Source organism: Syngnathus typhle, linkage group LG1 (genome assembly GCF_033458585.1).
Source record: "Syngnathus typhle isolate RoL2023-S1 ecotype Sweden linkage group LG1, RoL_Styp_1.0, whole genome shotgun sequence".
Lineage (NCBI taxonomy): Eukaryota > Metazoa > Chordata > Actinopteri > Syngnathiformes > Syngnathidae > Syngnathus > Syngnathus typhle.
The window spans coordinates 25,431,345-25,451,544 of NC_083738.1; the positions used below are offsets into that span (position 1 = coordinate 25,431,345).

General features: G+C 49.7%; 1 long non-coding RNA gene across 1 annotated transcript in view; it reads left to right on the plus strand.

Annotated features, from left to right (window-relative positions):
• The first annotated feature begins 1,500 nt into the window (after positions 1-1,500).
• LOC133144866 (uncharacterized) overlaps positions 1,501-20,200 on the plus strand; it is a 33,333-nt gene continuing 14,633 nt past the window's right edge. The window contains exons 1-3 of the long non-coding RNA XR_009710787.1: positions 1,501-1,608; positions 2,441-2,512; positions 7,919-7,991. This is a non-coding gene — a long non-coding RNA (uncharacterized LOC133144866). The remainder of the gene's footprint in view (positions 1,609-2,440; positions 2,513-7,918; positions 7,992-20,200) is intronic.

Sequence of the window (20,200 nt, forward strand, 5' to 3'; positions counted from 1 at the left end):
CTCGAGGAACTCGTACAGATCCTGCGCTTTCTCATCCCTACTTCCAATACAATATAACTTTATTTACAGCGTGCATAACACACAACTAAACTGGATTTAACATTTGAACTTTTACAATAGCACACAAATGGTCCAACTATAGAATTAGGTCATTCATTTGCATACCACTAGAGGGAGTCTGTGTCCCACTCAGTGTATGTATCACACTATAACTAGTTGAAGCTATTATTAGGCAATCGTAAACATATTTGAAACGTTCCACGACCACGAGTTTGGTGTAAACGTCGCGTTTGTCGCCTTCATTTTTGGTCCACTGGCATCGACATCCAGGTGAAAGGAGTCCTCCAGACCACGTTAAGCGGCAGGGGCGGCGCTTTTGTTACACTTTCAAGAGCGCGCCCAGTTAATTTTTTACAGGCCGCCAACAATATAGTCTTTCTTCCTGCGAGGAATGGGAGCCATATGGAGGTGCCGTTACTGTACCTGCGCCCTCGCACAGACGCCACATTGTACTGTACAATGGCGACGGAGAACAGGATGGCGCAGGAAGCGGGCTTTTGTGTGCGTGGGTGTGTGATGTTCAGTTTAGCACCTTTTTTTCCAAAGTGATTTGTTCGTCTTGTCGGGCCGATGTGAAAAGCGCACGCGGGCCTCCCGCCGGCTTGGAACCCGATGATGAAAGCGCAGGAGGAGGGACGTGACGCGCCCAACTTGTAATAATAAGGTGCTACTTTACGGCTGCGGCGAGGGTCAAAGGTGCTGAGAGGGGGATTTAGTGACTCGCTAATGCTCAGCTAATCAATATTTTTTATTGGCGTCGTAAATGAAAGGGCGTCGCGTAAAAGGCCGGGTGTACATTCGTGACGCATCGCTGGATTGAAATCTATTTGTTTTGCCGCTCAAGTCCAAATATGACATCATCTTTTTATGACTCCAAAAGTCCCGCTCACTCACCGGCCGCCGTGGCGACTAAGTGCCGTCACCGTATGATGGATGGACACTGCAGACAGACGCGCCGAGGGCGGGGGGGGGGCACTTTTGGGCGCGCCGAGCTCGCTCCTCGGGGGTCGCAACGCTGCGGTGACATCAGCGGCGTGGCGGCAAAGGTTAATGGGCGACAACGAAGCAAGTGGCGTTTTGTTTGGCCAGGTCATGTGACTTGTGGACATGGTCCGGGCCTGCCTTGCGTGCAAATAAGAATTCACAAATTTGCTTCATCAGAAACAATTTTTTGTTATTCCTTTACTCACCTATTTGCCGATTTTGGGCTTAGACCATAGATAGAGATAAATAGGATTTTCCGTTCCCCCCCCCAAGATTGAAGTCAAGGTAACACGAGTGAATCCATTCCAAACGCGATGATGTCATGTCACGTCTGCTATCTTCCCATCTTTGCTTTCCCTCCTGCGGACGCTTCGCTCGCGTAGCAAAGGAGAGAGGCGCGGCCTGTTGTGTCTTCCGCGCACATGTGGAAATATGTTTGTGATTAACGTTGGTCATCATTCATGGTCGCATGCTGCTGGTGTTTTGTGTCCACGCACACACACACAGTCATGACAGAAGAAGTTTAATTCTTCGGGGCTCACCACAAACGGCGATTTAGCGTGTGTGAGTTCCTCGTTCTCACAATGTTGAATTTTATTGCCGTTTGTCTGTTTTCAAACCTTTCCCACACTTTTGGGCTCTTTCTCAGCGCGCAGCTCTAAACTCCTCATGACCTCGCGACGAAGGACGTCGAGCGCCCGCGCGGCCCAGCGTCTGGCGGCAGAGGCCGTCAAACGCCGGACGTTGGTCTCCGGCATGCGAGAAGTCACGCTTGATGATTGAGTCCATTTGTTGTCCGCGGCGGCGCAGGAAGCAGCGAGCGCCTTGGCCCCGCAGCCTTGGACGGAGGAGAGGGAGGAATGCGCGAGGAAATGAGAAAAGAACTCTGAGATGAAAGTCGCGAGAGCAAACATGACTTTGGACAGGCCGCCTCCTCGTCTTCCCACCTGGATTAAGACGAAGAGTTCACCATCCAAATCACTTCATCACTCCGAGCTTCAACGGCAGCTTGGAAAATGTCAAATATGAAAGACGAAAGTTCTCATTTCCTCCCGAAAGGGCTTGTCGGAGTCTCACGCGGAATGCTAATGATTCGTTTGAGCCTCGGGGAAGGGCGGAGGGGGGGGGGGGGGGGGGGGGCGTTCAATAGCTGCATTCAAAGGTTTCATAAAGGAAGGCTCAACTTGATTCTTTGACCTCTTTTGATACCTCACTGATGTCATGTGACCTAACCAACGACCTCAATCGTGTCCTCTTTGTCCGTCTCCTCCCGCTCGGTCCTCTCCTCTTTCATTTCCTCCGTCTTGGTCGCGGTGAAAATCAACATCAGACAGACGCGCGCAAAACAAAACTTTGGCAAAAGTGTTTATGCCCCCCCCTTCTTGTCTCCCAACAGAATCCACATGTTCCTTTTGAGTCGTTCCCACGTGGGGACGACGTGCCACGCTACGCTCCCACCCCGTGTCAGGTCAGCACTTTCACTCTTTCCATTCACTTGATTGAGATGTCTCACTCACACGTACACGCACATTTGAGAATCCTGTGTAGCGCGCCCTCGCCGAGCATGTTCATGCACGATGACGCTCCTGCGCACGGAAAGGGGGCGGGGGTCGTCATCCTGACGGTCGCCTAGGCAACCGTCCATCTCATATAAATAGAAGCGTAGATAGAGGTGTAATTACACTGTCCATCTTGGACGTGTGTCAAATGGTCAAGCGGGACCCGAGGCCTGGTTGCCCACAAGAAATGAGTCAGCGTGGCATCCGAAGCCACGTTGGGAAAGAGGGCGGGCGCCATTTTGTTAGGTTATCCCCTATAAGGTCAGGTGTCTTCAAAAACAATGATTGCATACGGTTTCCACCCTTCTAAAGGCACTTAATAAAGTTCAATTTGCAAAATGAAAACGGTTTGGTCAAAAATAACTCAAATTGGGTCAATAATTGTCCGGCCCAATTTTTTGGGTTATCCAAGTCGAGTCGTTTTGTGGGTTATTCATTTAACCCAATTTTTTTAGTAGACGTTTTGAGTTCAATAAATAACCCCCAAAGTCAACCCAAAGAAAAAAAAAAATCATCTTCAGCATCATGGTTGACACTCTAAAACCAGTTTGGTCAAAAGTAACCCCAATTTGCGTCAATAATGGGCCGACCCAACTTTTTTTGGGATATTCATTTAACCTCAAAAGTCAGGTTGCTTTTGACAGACATTTTGCATTAAATCAATAACCCCAAAAATTCTGGTCAGTCCCTTTTGGAGCAAATTTGGGTTATTTTTGACCCAACTCTTTTTATTCCACGTTGCCGCAGTCAAGAAGAACTTGTAAAAATCCCTGCGTAGTGATTAGCGAGTCGGAATGATGAACGAGACTGCGTTCGCAATCGTCCATCATTCCCGACTCCCTAATCACTGCGCGGGGATTTTTCGTTGACTTTTTAGCAAAGATTCGTTGCTTCCTGGTAGAGCAGCCGCCACCACTACCACCACCACCAACCTCCTCCTCCTCCTCCTCTTCTTCGTCCTCGCCGACTCCCGTATGCCACGACCGCAGATTTCTCCGGGAACAAGAGGCCATTCAAAACTCATCAGGCGTTTACAGAGCCAAGGGCCTCAAGATGACTCTCAATATTTCCCAGCGTGCTTCACTCCACGCCAGCACGCAGACGTTTTGGGGAGCTGTGACGTGTCCGAGTGTTTGATGGCGGCGGCGCTCTTTGTTTTGACAACTTCCCCAATCAGCGGCCTGTTTGTTGTCGGCCGTTCCCGCGGCAACGCGCCGAGGGTCGCGCTGGCCGGCGGTATCAATCAGACCTGTTAGCGAAGTGGGCTCGTTATTGGATGGCACGCGCTTCAAAGATGCGCTGCGGCCTTGCGTTACCATGGGAACTGGCAAGATGAATTCGTGGGGGGAACATCGGCAAATGGTTTGGAAAAGGATTGTAAGGATCTGTCAGTGAGTGGGATGGGGGGGATCTTTTCAACCTCTCACATGGTGGACCGCCTCCCCTCCTCCTCAAAATGGTTTGTCTGCCCCCTCTTTGAGGAAGCCACCAAAACCTCCGCTCAGTCGGCGTAATTATGGGCAACTCGGTCTGTGGGGCATCTTTATAAATCAGCCAAAGCACAAAATATTCCAGGCGACATCTCGTAAACAACAACGCTCGGTTCCGTTCAAACTCCGACTTTGATGGTTTCATGAGCGCCATCTGTCTTCCCTCTCGGGACATGACGCAACACGTCGGCTTGCGGCTGGAAGTTGACGACCCAGAAGTTCTGTCTTCTCATCCTGGACGGCTCCGTTCCACTTATGTCGCTAACAGAATGGAAACTCAAGCAAAGCCCCGATGCGGCCCGATAAGCCGGACAAAGAGTCGCGATGTAATGGCGGGCATTACGCGCCGCTGATAGCATTGAGCGCCGTCAATGGAGACCCGGAGAAAGGACGGGGGAGAGCGAGCGGACGATAGGAGGGGCTCGGGTTTCTTGCCTTTCATGAGATGGCAGCGTTTCACAACCCGACATGGTGAAATCATTAAGCGGTGGCGAATCCTCACTCTTCTGTTTTTCTAACTCTCGCCCGTAAATGTCGCCGTTTAATCGCCGCGCCGAGCAGGTGCCGCGCGCACCTCAAAACCAACAGGGAATGTTTGCACGGGCCCGCCGGGCCATCCATCAGAAGGGGCGTGACTGACAGGGTGCGAAAGGCGCACGCTCGCTCGCCTTGTTTTCACGGGGCCCGTCGGAGGAAATGGCCGAGGGTTGCAGACGGGCTAATGAGAGGCGTCGCGCTCTTGATTGGGAGGCCGCGAGCCATCAAATGAAGCGTAGCGCCTCTTCTTGCACTGACGCGTGTCCCCCGCTCGCCGCTTTAGCAACCGCTCTCGAGGCTGCGAGCGGGAACGATCTCCACGACCATTTTTTTCCATCGCCCGCCACTCATTAAAAACAACTTTGGCTGTGTGTGAGTCAAGAAAAGCAATAGTTGTCATCCAATTTCACTTATAGTCCCCGTCAAGTGAAAATACCGTAAATGTCTTATAAATTTGATGTATCACAGAGACGAATGTTGTTAACAAACCTGCCAATTTTGAGTGTTTAACAAAACAGAAGGCGAGACAACGAGGCGCTCTAAAACTCTATCTATGGCAGTGGGGTATATTGACAAGCGCAACCAGGAACTGCTCAGAGAACGAACGAACCTGTGCGTCCACCTGTTTTTGCAGTAAAAATGATTAAAGCGCCGACACGTCAAGACTGGCTGTCACCTGATTTGGCTAACGTGTAACCTCATGCTAAGGAAGGTATTGAGGGGGGAGGGGCGTAACGTCCGCTGCAGTTGCTTAGTTTCCACAGCGAGTTGCATCAGACGGGGCCAGCCTTTTCCTCGACCCCGATCCGTGTACCACACACAGTTGTGAATGGATGAATGGATGAATGGTGGAAAACAGATGATCGGCATCAAGGGTCTGAAAAAGCTGTCTGGTGCGCCCACACACACACACACACACACACAGAGATGCACACACAGAGGGACGCAGATAAACCTGCTCTTTCTCTTATCTGAAAACAGAAGGGGAAAAGGAAGACGGGATTCTCTTACAGCGTGGAGACAGTTCTTATCTCCGAGCTCCCTTTAAGCGCCTCGCTGTCTCCCCTGTCTCCGCCCTCGGTGTCCCCCGCTCACCCTCCCCGTCTCCCGCTGTGTCCCAGCGTTGTTCTTGGCCTCTCTGGTTACTGTTAAAAGGCCCGAAGAAAGGACGGGCAGAAAAGGAGGGAAGGGAACCATGACGGCAGACAAAAGGGACCACTTAAAACTTCCCCAAGAAGTTGGTGAGTGTGTCTGCAAGGGCCCACAAGCTTAGCCTCCCTCCTCTCGGGGCGTCACCTTCGTCTTCTTTACCTCCGCCAAGCGTTGCCAGTCGATTTACTATATTAAAAAAATCCCCCCCCCCATTGCGAGAGGTAACCCAAACAAACATCCGTGTTGACGCTGATGCATGTTTATGGTCCTTCTAGGACCTTTAATGGGATGCTTGCGGGGGGCAGCGCTCAGGCCGCCATCTTGGCGTCGCCGCGGTCGGGACGTTTTGATGCGGACACACACGCACACACAAAGTGTGTTGGTGTGCAAAGCGCCTCCCGCTATGTACAGTAAAGAAAGCGTGTAGAGCCCACTAATGATCCCCTCCAGGCTTCGTGGTGCCAGTTAACACCAACACATGTCTGAGGTCACACACACAGACACACACACACACACCCTCGGGGGCACCGGAACACCAAATCCTGCTAATACGCATTCCGACATATAGCGACATTGAAAAGAGGTGAAGGGTCAGAGCCGTTGGCACCTTGTATAGGCTTTTACAGCCACGCACACTCGCACACACGCACGCACACATGGCAAGACTTTCTCCTCTTAATCTCATTTGCAAGTTTCCTTGAACACACACGCACCTGTAAGCTACGTTTTAATAGCAGTGTTTGCTGTCAGGAGCGTGTCCAAGGCCTTGTTTTACGGCTCTGTTCCCACACGGCACCGCCGCGGGCCCACTGCTCTTTATCACCTCATCCGTCTGACTCGGAGGTAGACGTTATCGACTTCCGAAGGTTATCGACCGTCAATTAAAGTATGCTTTTTCTTTTCCGACGCTGTCGTCGCCTCCACACGCGGCTGCTTCGCGCTCGCTAGCGGGAGATTTTTGATTTCTGCTCCTGCGTTAGCGTAGCGACCACCGAAAAGCCGGAGACTCTAGCCAGAGTCCGTGTCGTACGGCACAAACGGTTTGGGGGCTTCCGGGAGCGCTTATTCGTGTCACGAGGGGGCGTCCTGGCTTGATCTTTTAATCAACTCGTGACACGGCTGGAGCTTTGCTTTCTTGGCCCTGCGTCGTCTTCACAATATATCTGCCGTATCCCCCCCCCCCCCTTCCTTTCACTAGACTATGAAATCATCCCGTGTCAGGGCCCGCCGCCGTCTCTGCTTTACAAATCGCGAGCGGCCGCTGGCTCGCCGCGGCGGGTGCGCCCGCCAGCTGGAACGACGTATGCGGAGAGTAGGAAAAAGGCAGGCGAGGCGCACGTACGGTTGGATGACAGACCGAGCGGGACCATGAAAGGGGGAGCTCAAACGGGAAGGAGTGAAGGTCCAGTTAGGAAGGTTGGCGAGGGGGCACGCATATGAATTTCGGCGGCTGGGAAAAAGTTGTGTGGAAAGCGTTTTTATGGCGGCGGCGGCGGTGGAGAGCAGAATGTGTTCAAGGAACTGCTGGGGGAGGGTCAGGGAAAGGTCCAGAGCTTCATAAACGCCCCCCCACTCCCCCTAACTCTTCCTGTGCCGAGACGCACTCCTGGCTTCTGTTTGCCAAAGACAAACGTCACATCGTCTTCTGCTCCGTGTCAAGCCGATACGACGTAATCAGTTTTTTTGAGTTGCTGATGAGCGAGATTCAGATTCACCGCCGCTTTTGGGGAGGAAGGGGCAGGGGTGGGTAACAGCTAACGCTCTCGCTAGTGGGCAAGAAGACCCCCAGTCACCATTTAACAAACAAGACAAACACAAATAGAAAATGAAAACATGGTCAAGAAGCTGCTATAGGCCACGGCTCACACTTTTAACACTCACACAAACCAGACTCCTTTACTATGTTTGTATAAAATACAGGGCTCTTGATTATTATTTTTTTTCGTTTTTGCTCACTCGCTGGGGTTACAGCACCGAGCATCGTTTTTGTTGTGTTACACTTCCCTGAACAATAGCAAAACAAGAAAAACATGGCGAGGAAAGCCGAAGATGAATATCGGCCGTTTTTGGGATGTTTATTACCTGTGTGTGAGTGTTTGTGTGTGAGTTGATTTCTTGTTTCTCTCGCGGCTACAGGTGGTGACGTGCAGGAAGTGAGTGATTCCCGTCAGCCTGTTCTACTTGGCTGGACTTCCAGGCTGGATCACAAGTAAGTAGTTTTTTTTTTGTTTTTTTTTAAGAGTTCATTCTTTCACCTTCCTGTCATGCAATGAGTCATTTCACGGTAAAATTAAAGGAATGCTCCGGATGTTTTTTTTAGACAAGTGAAGCTACATTTACTTGGGTCACATACATTTGAATGAGTCTGTTGTGTTAAAAATGAATCGTTAGAATGCTTTGGGCGCAGAAGGAACGGGCAAAGGTGGGCCAATTCACTTCTTCCCATTAGCTTAGTCGGCTAATTTTTTCTACTATTACTGGGTCAGAGAAGGAATTTGGGATGCTTATGTAAGCACAGTTATTTGCTTTTGTCAAGTTTTAAAAGTTTTGTAACATTTTAACTATATTTTATTGGTTAGCCTCCTTAGCCCCCCCCCCCCTTGCTTGTTCTTAATTATGTGTCCTCGTGATTTCCTCTCGTGCTTCACCTTCACCTAAGATGGGTCCAATTGCGCACACGTTGTCAATGTCACGTTGTCTCCCATCGGGGGACGCGCGCTCTGGTCTCATCCTGGAGAAAACCGGGGGTGGGGGTGGGAGGCTCCGATTTTCCTCCAGTCGCCGCGCACGCACACCAGACATCTGCGCGGCAGATTTTGATTGTTTCTTTTTGGAGTTGCGCTTTCATCCCGCTCCTCGTCATCTGAGGAACATCAAGCGGCGGTTCATGGAAATGTCAGCGGGGGTTGCGGGGCAGCGGAATCGGCGGCGGCGACGCGAGGGCCAGCTACTGACCTCTCTTTGACACGTTTCCAGCTAAGCATGTTTAATAAAACAAAACAACAACCTGATTATATTGGGGTTGATTAATTAATTGCATACGCAAAACGTACATTTTGACACTGCGACAACGAGGCGCTCTAAGGCAGCCACGGCAACCTGGACGACTTTGAAATTTTTTCTTGCACTTGCGACATACGATGAGTCACCCAAGGAACATTTTCAGGGACAGTCTAAAACAATCATATCAGATAAATGCTATGTATCATCGCCAAAACTCCCAAGCACGTGGAGAGGAAGCGTAGGAAACTTAAAATATTGGCGTGATTGTTTTGATATTGTCCGATTGAGGTTGGCACACAGGTTTTGATATCGATCAATCAGCTTTTAGCTAGCTAGCTAATATAGATCGATCACTGTGACGTCAAGCTTCTTTTTTTTTTTCATCGAGCTCGCTAGCTAGCTACGATGGCTAGCTCGCTAGATGTCAAAAATGTCCACAGTTGCGTCCTACATAGTTCTCCGCCCCGGCACGCTTTGAGGAATTGTGTAAACATGGTTGAAACGCCGCGTAATCCAGTCAACCAGAACAAGATCGAATCGAATCCCTTCCAAATAAAGGCGCCGGCGAGGTGACGCACAACGCGAGGCGTTGGAAATGACGTAAGCGTGACAAAGGCGCGTTCCAACGGCGCGCCAGTTGAGGTCAGCGCGAGATTTACTGCTTGGCGAAGAGGCGCGACAACAAACATACACGAAAGGGGCTGTGTGTGTCGCCGCTGAAAGATGCCCTTTGTTCTCACGCCGGGGGAAACGTTATGGCTGCAATTAAGACATTATCCGTGTCCACCAATTATCTCCTAATCGTCACCCAGAGTGTCGCGCAATGGCTTCCAGGCCCCGACGGCGGCTTTCGAGCGCATTGATGTCAAACCACTTCCTTCGCTACCTTTATCATTATTATTACGCCTCCTTTTTGTGTGTAAATACGTCGACCGCAACCCAGCTCACGGCATTTCAAAAACAATTGAAGCCATCTTAGAACTTGGTGCGGTGTTTTAGAAACAATTAAAATGCGCAACTGTCACACAAGTAAGCTTTCCCGTCCGTCTTCGGGGCCTCGGAACAAAAAACAGTCTGCAATTGTAAGACGTTAGCGCAACTCCAGGGACGCTTCGTGCTACGCTGTTCCTAATGTTAGGAATTGACACGAGGAGCGAATAAAGCCGCAGTTGTGTTCCGTGAATTGTTGCATGACTTTGGCAAATTCCGACTGTTTGTGATTTGGGTCTTAGTGGAAGGTAGTGATTTGCTCGCGGCACCACTGCCAGCTTGGTGGGCGAAACCACCATCTGATTTCAGTGTGCCCTCCCTGTTGCCGATTAATCGAGTCCAGGCTGTGACCGTCACCACGGAGCGGCCCCCGGCCAAAAACGTGACGTGAACTTGACCAGAAAGCCGTCCGCCCGCCAACGCGTCACACGCCACCGTTATCCAAGCGCAGGTCAAAGTTCACAGGTTAACTAAGGGGACTCAGAAACTGAAGGGGGGGTGTTCTGGTGGCGGATGCGGTTGTGGGGGATGGGGGGGTGAGATTTGCATCTGGCCACCAGATGGTTTGTGAGTCATCCTCGGGTTAGATGTGCACGCACACACACACACACACACACACACACACACACACACACACAGACACACAGCATATAGAAGAGCACTTCTTGGCTTCCCCCGCTGAGACGAGATCATTCCCAGCTTGGGTCGATTCAGGGGTAAACTTGACACCTGACGCGCACACACACACACACACGCACACACCAGGCAAACAGGACTGTACACATCCTCAGCATGGGTGCACAAAACAAGCGCACTTGAACAAGGCATGGGCAATTTTCTAGATATTCCACGACAGTTTCAGCAAAACTCCTGACGCCTAATGTAAAAAGTTATCGTGCAGGTGTTCACTTTTTCTTTTGGAAAAATCCCTTTTTTTTAAAAACAAAACAATGATAAGACGTGATGCGGACGTGCGTGCCCGCGGTAAACACGCGGATGAGTCCTCCCCACCTGCCGATGACCCCGTGACATCATCGCCCCCTCGCGCACCGATAAACGACCTGAACGAGCCCTGAACTCGTCTGGCAGCTGACGGTGAGAAGCCAAAGATAAAATGTCGCAGATCATATCTGATCGCATACGTGCACGAGCACTTGCAGATTGTGTGTGGGTGGGTGGGTGCGTGCGCTCCAAAGGTCACAACCTTTGATGTTTTCCTGGAAATCTTGCGTAACTTGGGATGTTTTGGCGAGTCTGTGCCAATGCAGTGTGTGTGCGTGCATGTGTGTTGCCTTTCTGACACACATTTGCAGATGTTTGTGTGGTTATGTTGTTTTGATGTCGTCCGCATTTTTCGACTGCTTTTGGTTTGTTGGGGTGAAGTCGTGCATGACTTTTGGCTTTGTGGACAAACAAGTCAGCTGTTAATCACCAACTAGTGCGTGTATGATTTTGTCAGTTCCACGTTTGTGCGTGTGTGCGTTTGTGGCCAAATTTAAAGTGTGAGAAAACATGTCCCATTAATGATAATAAATCAAACATCCGTTCTTGAAATGAACTCGGTCACTGCTGGGGAGTTTGAAAGCCTCGGCCAGCTTGTCTGTGAAATTTAGCGTTGTCGTCCATTGTCATGACTAGCGAGTCCCTCATGGCGGCGTTGAGTCACTTTGGATTTCAGAACACTACAGAAAAGTGGAGCCGCTGGAGTAAAAATATTTGAACTAGCAAATATTATTGTATTTTCGAGCATATTTTTATTAAGTACATCTACAAATTACAATATAGTAACTGCGGTTTGAGTAAAGTGCTTCAGGACTGAAAATGGTTTCTACCTTCCAGCATCTGAGATCTAAAATGAAATCTGTTCTCACCTGGACATGTACATTAGTGTCTCGTCAGCGTAACTGAAAGGGGACATCACAAAGAAGGGCACATGTTTACATGCTAAAAAACACTGGGCCTAAAATGGAACCCTGTGGGACACCCCGTATACCGTATTTTCCGCCCTACAAGGCGCACCTAAAAACCTAAAATTTTCTCAAAAACCAACAGTGCGCCTTATAGTCCGGTGCGCCTTATATATGGACCAAATTCCTAAATTTAAACTGGCCCAAAGCATTGTGTCATGAAATCAATCATAAGTGGCCCGCTGAAGACTATGAATCATGACTCAAAAAGACTATGGATCATTATTTTATGATTATAAAGTAATTTGTTCCGTCTGAAGTTGAAATAAAAAAGATAAAATGGAGAATGATTTGATTTGGATTAAAAATCTGACATGATGCATTAATGGTGCGCCTTATAGTCCGGTGCGCCTTATATAAGGATAAAGTTTTAAAATGGGCCATTCATTGAAGGTGCGCCTTATAGTCCGGTGCGCCTTATAGGCCGGAAAATACGGTAATATGGCAACTTTGGAGAAATGTAGTCATCTCACACTTCAATATTAAGTACGTATACGTATGGGATAAAGAAATGACTTGTTGCACTCGGGCTGGAAAAAGGCTCGCGCATTCCTCATTCATGTTTTCAGTGTGATTCCTTCTATTATTTACCTGCTCAAGTATGTCCATGTGCTTGTAAAACACACATGCCGGAGCTTTGAAAGGCCGCCTCACCTTGCCAATACGGGGAGCCGCAGGGGTTGGAGGAGCAACACGCGCAGGTGTTTCCGAGGTAAAAGAAGGGTCGCCGTGTTTTTGGAATTCGGCAGGATTTATATCGTTTTATTTCCACGGGCAATTGTGAGACGCGGCATGGTTATGGGTATACACGGTTTTGAGAAAGTAGTGTAATTTTGTGTGGTCTTAATGTGTTCTGACAGTTTTATTATTCTCTTCACTTTCATTGACGTTGCAGTGAATAAGATCACATTTTGTTTTTGCGCACGCTCACTAGCGTTGGCCGCCGCCGCCGCCGCCGCCAGTGAGCTGCAGCTGCTTTGAAGCCCGTGTTTTACACTCTTCTCTTTTTTTTATGCGGCAAGGTCGGGATTAGGTGAGCGTTAACGACAACGCCGATGTTACGTAAAATCACACATGCCAACACATAGTTGTGAAAGTGAGTCCTGTGGGGAGTTGAGAGTTGACAAGGTTAATAGGTGAAAACGATTCCGCTTTTCACTCGCGCGCGCGCGCGCGCACAGGCACACATGCAGGTCGAGTCGAGGTAATGATGACACTGTTGGCGAGATGTTCACGCACAAACGCATGCACACGTGGCCTCGGGTCAGGCTGAGGCTGAAGTTGAAGATTTGCTTTTCACTTGGAGCCCAGAGAGCAATAAATAAAAAGAACAGACCTTGTAGCAACACACACACACACACGCACACAAAAAAAGGACAGTAGGTAACATAAGATGCGGCATTGTGCTCTAAATATAAGAAATGGGCCCATAAAGTTATATAAAACATTTTTGTGGCAATGATTCGACCGCAGTGCAAGTACTGTGTATCACCAAATCAAACCACAGCATAACTTGTCCTCAGTAGTATAAGCCCGCTGTCACTGTCTGTAAAAAAAAAACAACACTTGGCAGGGTTCGCGCTGCTAGCATTGCTAACGTTAGCATTAGCATCCGTGTTGACGCCAGTTGTTTGCATTGAATGCGCGCCTGCGTTTGGATGGACTTGTATCTCTTGCCACATTTTGAGGACAAAACGTTGCCCTTCATCAAAATTTGGAATTGTGTGTGTGTGTGTGTGTCTGCGTGTGTATATGTGTGTGTTATAGGGGTTGGTGCAGGTCTCGGAGAAAGGCAGGTCACAAGTTCAGCACCCCGTGTGAAGTTATGGGAGAGTTGGTGTGTGTTTGTGTACGCGTGTGTTGTGGAAAGTGGGGGTGTGACAATGTGTAAAGGTGCGTTTCGGATTACAGCTGGCGGCGGGGTTGGGGGGGGGGGGTTTGCTTGGAACGAGTGAGAGTTTTGGGGTTGCCGAGAGGCGACGAGGTGAGTTGAGTGTTAGCGGGGCAGGAGCCGCAGAGTCGAGTTTCGGGTCAAGAGGTGTTGCGGAAGAAGCGGAGGACAAGGAAGCGAGGAAGAGGAGAAAGTGGAGCTCGTTGGGGGTTTGGCAAGGAACGACTTCAGGTCTGCGTGTAAGAGTTCAGGCGCGAGTTGTGGCCTACAGCAGCTTCTTCATTTTGCTTGTCAGCGCTCCAGATCCTTATGGAAGGTTTTCCGGGGGAGCCGACTTCTCTCTTTTCCTTTTCCCGTCAGCGATCATCAAACGCCTTGCCCTCTGGAAGACCCCCGCACGAGCGTCCTCCAGCCCCCCCCTCCCTAACTATTCCAGTAATGTGGAAGTGTTTATAAGCGCGGGTCTCCCGGCGTCTTACAATATTATTGTGCTTGGCTGCGGAGCCGATCAGCCTGGCATGGAGCGAACGGCGAACGCCACCTGGGCTTTCTTCTTCGATAGCGTTCCTCAATAGTCCAAAACTCGGCCCGACCGACCCATAAAAAAGGTGCTTGTGGCGTCGAGAATACTTAAGCGATCATTTTCGACAAAGGGCGGACGAACCGGACGGAGCCAGGCGATTTAGCCGAGTCGTTCGTCGGGACAGGCCTTTATGACGTGTTTACGGCAGCGGTACCGAGCGAGGCTGGACAGAAATGTGTGTGCGTGTGCGCACACTCGCCATCATCTCTCAATCAAATGTGTCATTGCGGGCCGGGGGTCAAGCGAAAATCCTCCAGTCAAAAATTCCAAATCTCGGCATGCTCAAGCCTTATTGGAAATCCGTTTATGTCCGTGCAGGCGTGTGTGTGTGTGTTTGCGTGTGTGTGTGTGTGTGTGTGTGTGTGTGTGCGCGCGCGCGTGTGTTCCAGCCAGCAAGCCTTGACTTTAGTGCAGACAGATGCTGAATCCATTGATGGAGAATGAAAGCAATAATGTGCACAAACGTTGGCCGCACTCACCGAATAAAGTTGCTCGCCAGGTAGTGTGCCGGCGCGATAGAGAGACATAAAGTAGACAGCGAAAGAGAGAGAGAGCGATGGAGGGAGGGAGGGGTGAAGGCTGGATAATGACACCTCAAAGACTGAAAAGAACAAAAACGAGTTTTTATTTTCCTTTGATGCTCAACTTTCAGTTCCCATCATATATTTTTTTTGGGAGCAAAAACTTTTTGGAATTTTCAAGGTGAGCTCACTAGAGGGAGCCCAAGATGGCGCTCACCTGACGGCGGGCGAGACGTGAGCAAGACTCGAGGACGCGGCTGGACACGTGCGGTGGAAGAGCGTAACCTTCACGGAGAGCAAAAAGAGGAATGTTAACAGTCACGCTTATTTGAGGAATGCAGAAAGCGTGAAATGAAAAAAGGAAAAGCCTTCAGTTACGGGAATCCAACCGAGTGCTGACCGGCTCGTTTTCACCGCAACACAAAGGCGGAGTGTGTGTCTTGTGTTTGCACGACTCGGACTATTTGGCGGCGGCGAGCGGATACATTTCCCCGCTCGTCTTCCCGCTACATGACAGCCGAGGGTTTGAAGGCCCATAAATGCTCCTTGGACGCCGTCCCGTCTAAAAATAAATGAACGGGTCAAAGATGTGGAGGTTTCCATCGGCTGTCTTGTATCTCTATCAGCTCCACGCTGCTGACACACGAGTCGAAACGTCAGCCAATGGGGCAAAAGTACTCGTCCTCCCTTCTACCAGAAGACACAAACCCGTGTGTACACCTTGCGCTAGCTAAACCTGCGCTGGCTAACTTGCGCTAGCTCAGTGCTTCTCAAATAGTGGGGCGCGCCCCCCTTGGGGGGCGCCGTGCTATACCTGGGGGGGCGCGTGTGACCCTGGGGAACAGGCTTTCTTTTTGCAGTACCAGAATAAAGTGTAATTGCGCATCTTCCCAGCAGGGGGCAGTGTCGCTCTCATTGTTACTTCTGTGACGTTTGCGACAGTGCAACATTTTACGACTTACAAGACAAGTTAGGATAGTCACGGTGGGGAGGGGGGGGGCGCGAATAGTTTTCTTCTTGCTAGGGGGGGGCGTAACAGAAAATAATTGAGAAGCATTGCGCTAGCTAAAGTTGCGCTGGGTAACTTGCACTAGTTAAACCTGCGCTGGCTAATTTGCGCTACCTAAACTTGCGCTGACTCACTTGCGCTAGCTATACCTGCACTGAATAACTTGCGCTAGCTAAACTTGCGCTAGGCTTTCCAATTTGTGTGGCTAGCGTAATCATTTGAGTGCTACATATTTGTTGATGACCTTTTAATGTTGAACTTGTGACTATATTGTTGTCGGCTGCCCGTCCTATGACATGACGCCTGTTCGGTCTGGGGTGAGGAGGTCACAAGTTACAAGTTGCTGCCCCCCCCCCACCCCCCCACGCGCCGCGTCCAAACCTCTAATCAGGCCTCCTGCGGTCGCCAGAAGCCGTCTGCTGTAAATCAGCTCCCTAATCCTCGTGTGCGTCCTCAACTTGACTCCCGTCTCTCCTCTCATCTGTTTGCGATTGCGCTCCGGCCGTAAAACTGCCGCACGCGCGTTTATCCCAACGCGCTCACCTGATCGCCGCACTTGTCCCCGCCGCCGGTCAGGTGGGACTTTTCAACAATATGGCCAACTTTTAGGTGGCACGCCGGCCCGCTCTCGTTTCGTTTCTTCTGTCCTTGGAGGCTGCAGGTCAGTGCGAGTTCAGGGACTTGGATCCCCACCGCAGGACGTTCCAAAACCACAGCTATGACTTTTTTTGTATGTGTTCACGGCTTCCTCGTGATGCATTCAGGAACCCGGAGGAATGCCCGCCTATGATCTGTTTGCGGGCCGTTTTTGTTCAGATTGACGAGCCGGCTCCGGCCGCGGCGCACACGCGCCCGTGCTGGGTTCTACATTTGCGGGCTTCTATGAATAGCAAAGCTGACCAGAAGCATGCAGCATCCTTGGCCCAGCGCCCAACTTCCACTGAGTGTGCTTTGCTTGAGCTCAGCGATACAGACGCTCGCCAAAACAAGTCATCTCGCTACCGCCGGCCACGTGTAGGAGCGCGCGTGTGTGCGCCGGCGCGCGTGCGCGGCTGTCTGCGTGTGTGTTTTATCTTCGCGTCGTCCCCGAAGGTGACTCATGTGGGGAGACGATTTAGAAAAATGACCCTTCTTTGACTCGCTTTTCCATCCTGCTTTGGACTGCAGCGCAATCCATCAGAATCGGATCAGACGACCAAACGGGCCTTCGTTTTGGTGCGTCCTCCCTCGCCAAATTGCCCCACGTTTATTAATTATTTTTTTTTAACTTGACTTATCCAAGTTAGGCAATTAAGACTCGTGGTACGCTCGGTAAGCAGAGAACGAAAAGAGCTTGACTCCCAGAAGATTCCACGCTCGGCCGACCTCTGGCTGACCTGCCGGGATTCCGCCCAAACGCACCAGCATCATCGCTCGTTCCCTTTGATCGCAACTTTGGGAAACCAGTGCGGTGATGTCATCATAAGTAAGATATTAGTGATGCATTTGGCCACGCCCCTTTCCGCCCACAGATAGTATGTCGCGTCACGGCATCGAGGCCTCGGCTTTGTTTAGTTGTGGTTCGCGTGACCGCAGCATTGCTCACCAGCATGTGCGTTTGTGTGTTGAATGAAAGGAATGAATGAGTCACGTTTGCGTACGCCAACGGCAGCGAAGGTCGTTTCGGTCAGTTGGTATCTTCCAGCAAAGTGTGAAAGGTGCAGCACAAGGGATCGCCCAAGTACAAAACCTACAGTGACTTTTCTTTTCATACTGTCAAAATGCAATATAACAGCACACTATGACTAGATTGCAGATCTTAAAACAAAAACTTAAAAAATCAAAAAGATTGTTTAGATTACGTCAAAGATAACCAAAGGCCGTGGGCAGATTCGATTGACATGGCAACACAGGTTGGAATTTGATTGGACGAAGCAAATCTAACATGCACATTAACACACAAGATTGTTGGGAGGAATGTAAATATTTTTGAACGGTGTTTAGACCAGCAGGGAAGGCCTTGCTGGCCCCGACGGCTCACCAAAGTCGACATTCCCATCGGTGACACACTCACGCGCGCACACACACTGTGCCAAGTCGTCCTCGCACACACTCGCATGGTGGTGACAAAGCAGAGTCTGACAGTAGCTCGGGTTTCATATGGATCACGACAGCGTGCTCCTATGTCATGACGCCACAAGTGTGTCTGTGTGTATGTGTGTGCGTCTATACGTGTGTGTGTGCGTGAAGCAGAACCGCAGCATAGCCCGAAGACGACGTCACTTGGCAGGCAGACCCAAGCCCAAATGTTAATGCCGGTTGGAGTGCCACTGCAGACAGACACACACACACACACACACACACGCACAGGGGCAACAATTTGAGCCCCGCCACTTAAAGTGGCCTTCAGCTCTACCTGCTGTTCTTTTTGCACACACGCGCACTTCTTTCCACCAGCTGATTGATGAGCGAAATAAATATTTTGGACTCGCCCATCTCTCGCTCTCTCTCACCACGCTAAGATGAATGTCTCGCAGAGAGGACCGCTCATTTAGTAGCCCTCCATTTATTTGGCGCGCACGCGCACACCCACGCTGTGGTACACGAGCGCCGTGCCAGAAAATCTCAGCACATCAGCAGTTTGCGCGACGCCCAGAGCAGCAGCCAAGCAGGTCGCCGCGCGAGTGTAAATTAGCAACAGAAAGAGAAACGTTTCCAGTTGAGAATTTAGAGCCGACGTGAGTGTGTGCAAGTGCGAGTGTGTGTGTGTGTTGCAGGCAATCAAGTCCTGTCTTGTGCAGTACACAGCACAGTTTCGGGCTAAGTGCACAATTCTGTGTTGACATTAAACTGAACACCTCCAAAAAGGTTCCCCTTGGCCCAATGTCATGGAAGAAAATAATAGGGAAAAAAAATAACCATAAATATTGTTGACTAGATGCCTAATGTATATTTCTAAAATGTATTTATTTACATAAAATACATATTTTTTTGACGATCAATTAATTCAGGTCAAGACGCTCGTCCCGGTCAATGACATGTTTCCCCAGTCGAGGCCGTAAAGCTAGCAAAAATGAGTAAGATTTTATTTTGAAAATATAAAACATTTGGCGTTTCTCTCCTAATTACATCCGTCGGTGCATCTGTGTCTCTTGACCTTCGTCCTCGTCACGTGACATGTCACCTCGGTCGAGCCCGCGAAGCTAGCAAAAATTAGCAAGAAACAGATGTTTTTTTGTTTTTTCTTCGGAACGGGAAAAAAGCCCAATGAAGAGACGGAAGAAGAAGAGGCTACGACTTCTAAGTAAAGAAAAGCTGCGTTTAAAAGAAAAATTCTGGAGTCCTACTTCAAATATGGATTTATCGCCACAGGTGACGAGCCAAGCCCACTCTGCATAATAGGTGGCGACAGGCTAGCTAACGAGGCTAACGAGTCTTCAAAAGTGCTTTGGCACATGGAGACCAAGCATCCTGCATTAAAAGACAAACCTTTGGAAAAAAAATTTTCTAAAGGAAAAAAAACCCGTGCACAACAAGGACGGAAGCAATTACTGAAGGCCACCGCAACCACATCAACAAATGGGAGTACACCTAGAGCATCGTTCTTATTGGCTAACCATATTGCTAAGGCGAAGAAACCTTTTATTATTGGTGAAGATTTCCGAGAAACAAGCTTCCACTAATTCAACGTAAAGGTGAGTTTTATTTTTATGTGCTTTGATATTTGTTTGTTATATTTGTTGCCGGTCCGCAAAAAATATTTCTGACACGTAACCGGTCCGTGGCGCAAAAAAGGTTGGGGACCACTGTGCATCATATTGAAATTCTCCTCGTCTTGTCTTTACAATTTTCTTTGTGGACGTGTCTGTGCGTGTTGCGGTCATATTGACGTTCCCATCATGAGTGTTGGGAAAGATTTGTGTGTGTGTGTGTGTATTTAATTCACTTTTATTCACTTTACTTTTGTGGCCTGTAGACAAAAATCAGTGACGCACATTTGCGCTGCTTGTTCTGTGAACTGGTTGTTGTTGAAGTTGTTTTGTCAAGAAAATGAGTTCAGTAGCAGACCTTATGACCTGGTACTGGATGCTGTTGGTTTGATGGTGAATGTTTGTGTGGGCTGTCAGCTGATACGGGCCAAAATGAAATCCATCAGAGACAAAGCAAGTGATCAGTGACTCACTCTCGGTATGAGCCATGCCCCGACCTCAGCCAGCTGCGGCGATTTTGGCTACGTCCTGAAATCGAATCCATCCATACGAGCCCAGACAGATTCGTGCGGAGGACAGAAAACTTTTTCTTCTCTTGTGCGTTTGGTGTCTGCTGGTCATCTTCTCCTCCCTCTGACGCTAGCTTGCAATTAGATAGCTCGTGAAAACAACGCCAGACGCGCCAGAGGGAATCCTCGGCCAGCGCCACTGTAGGCTTTGGATCCGGTCTTTCGCTTTATTGAGTTGAAGGGAGCTCTGTGGAAA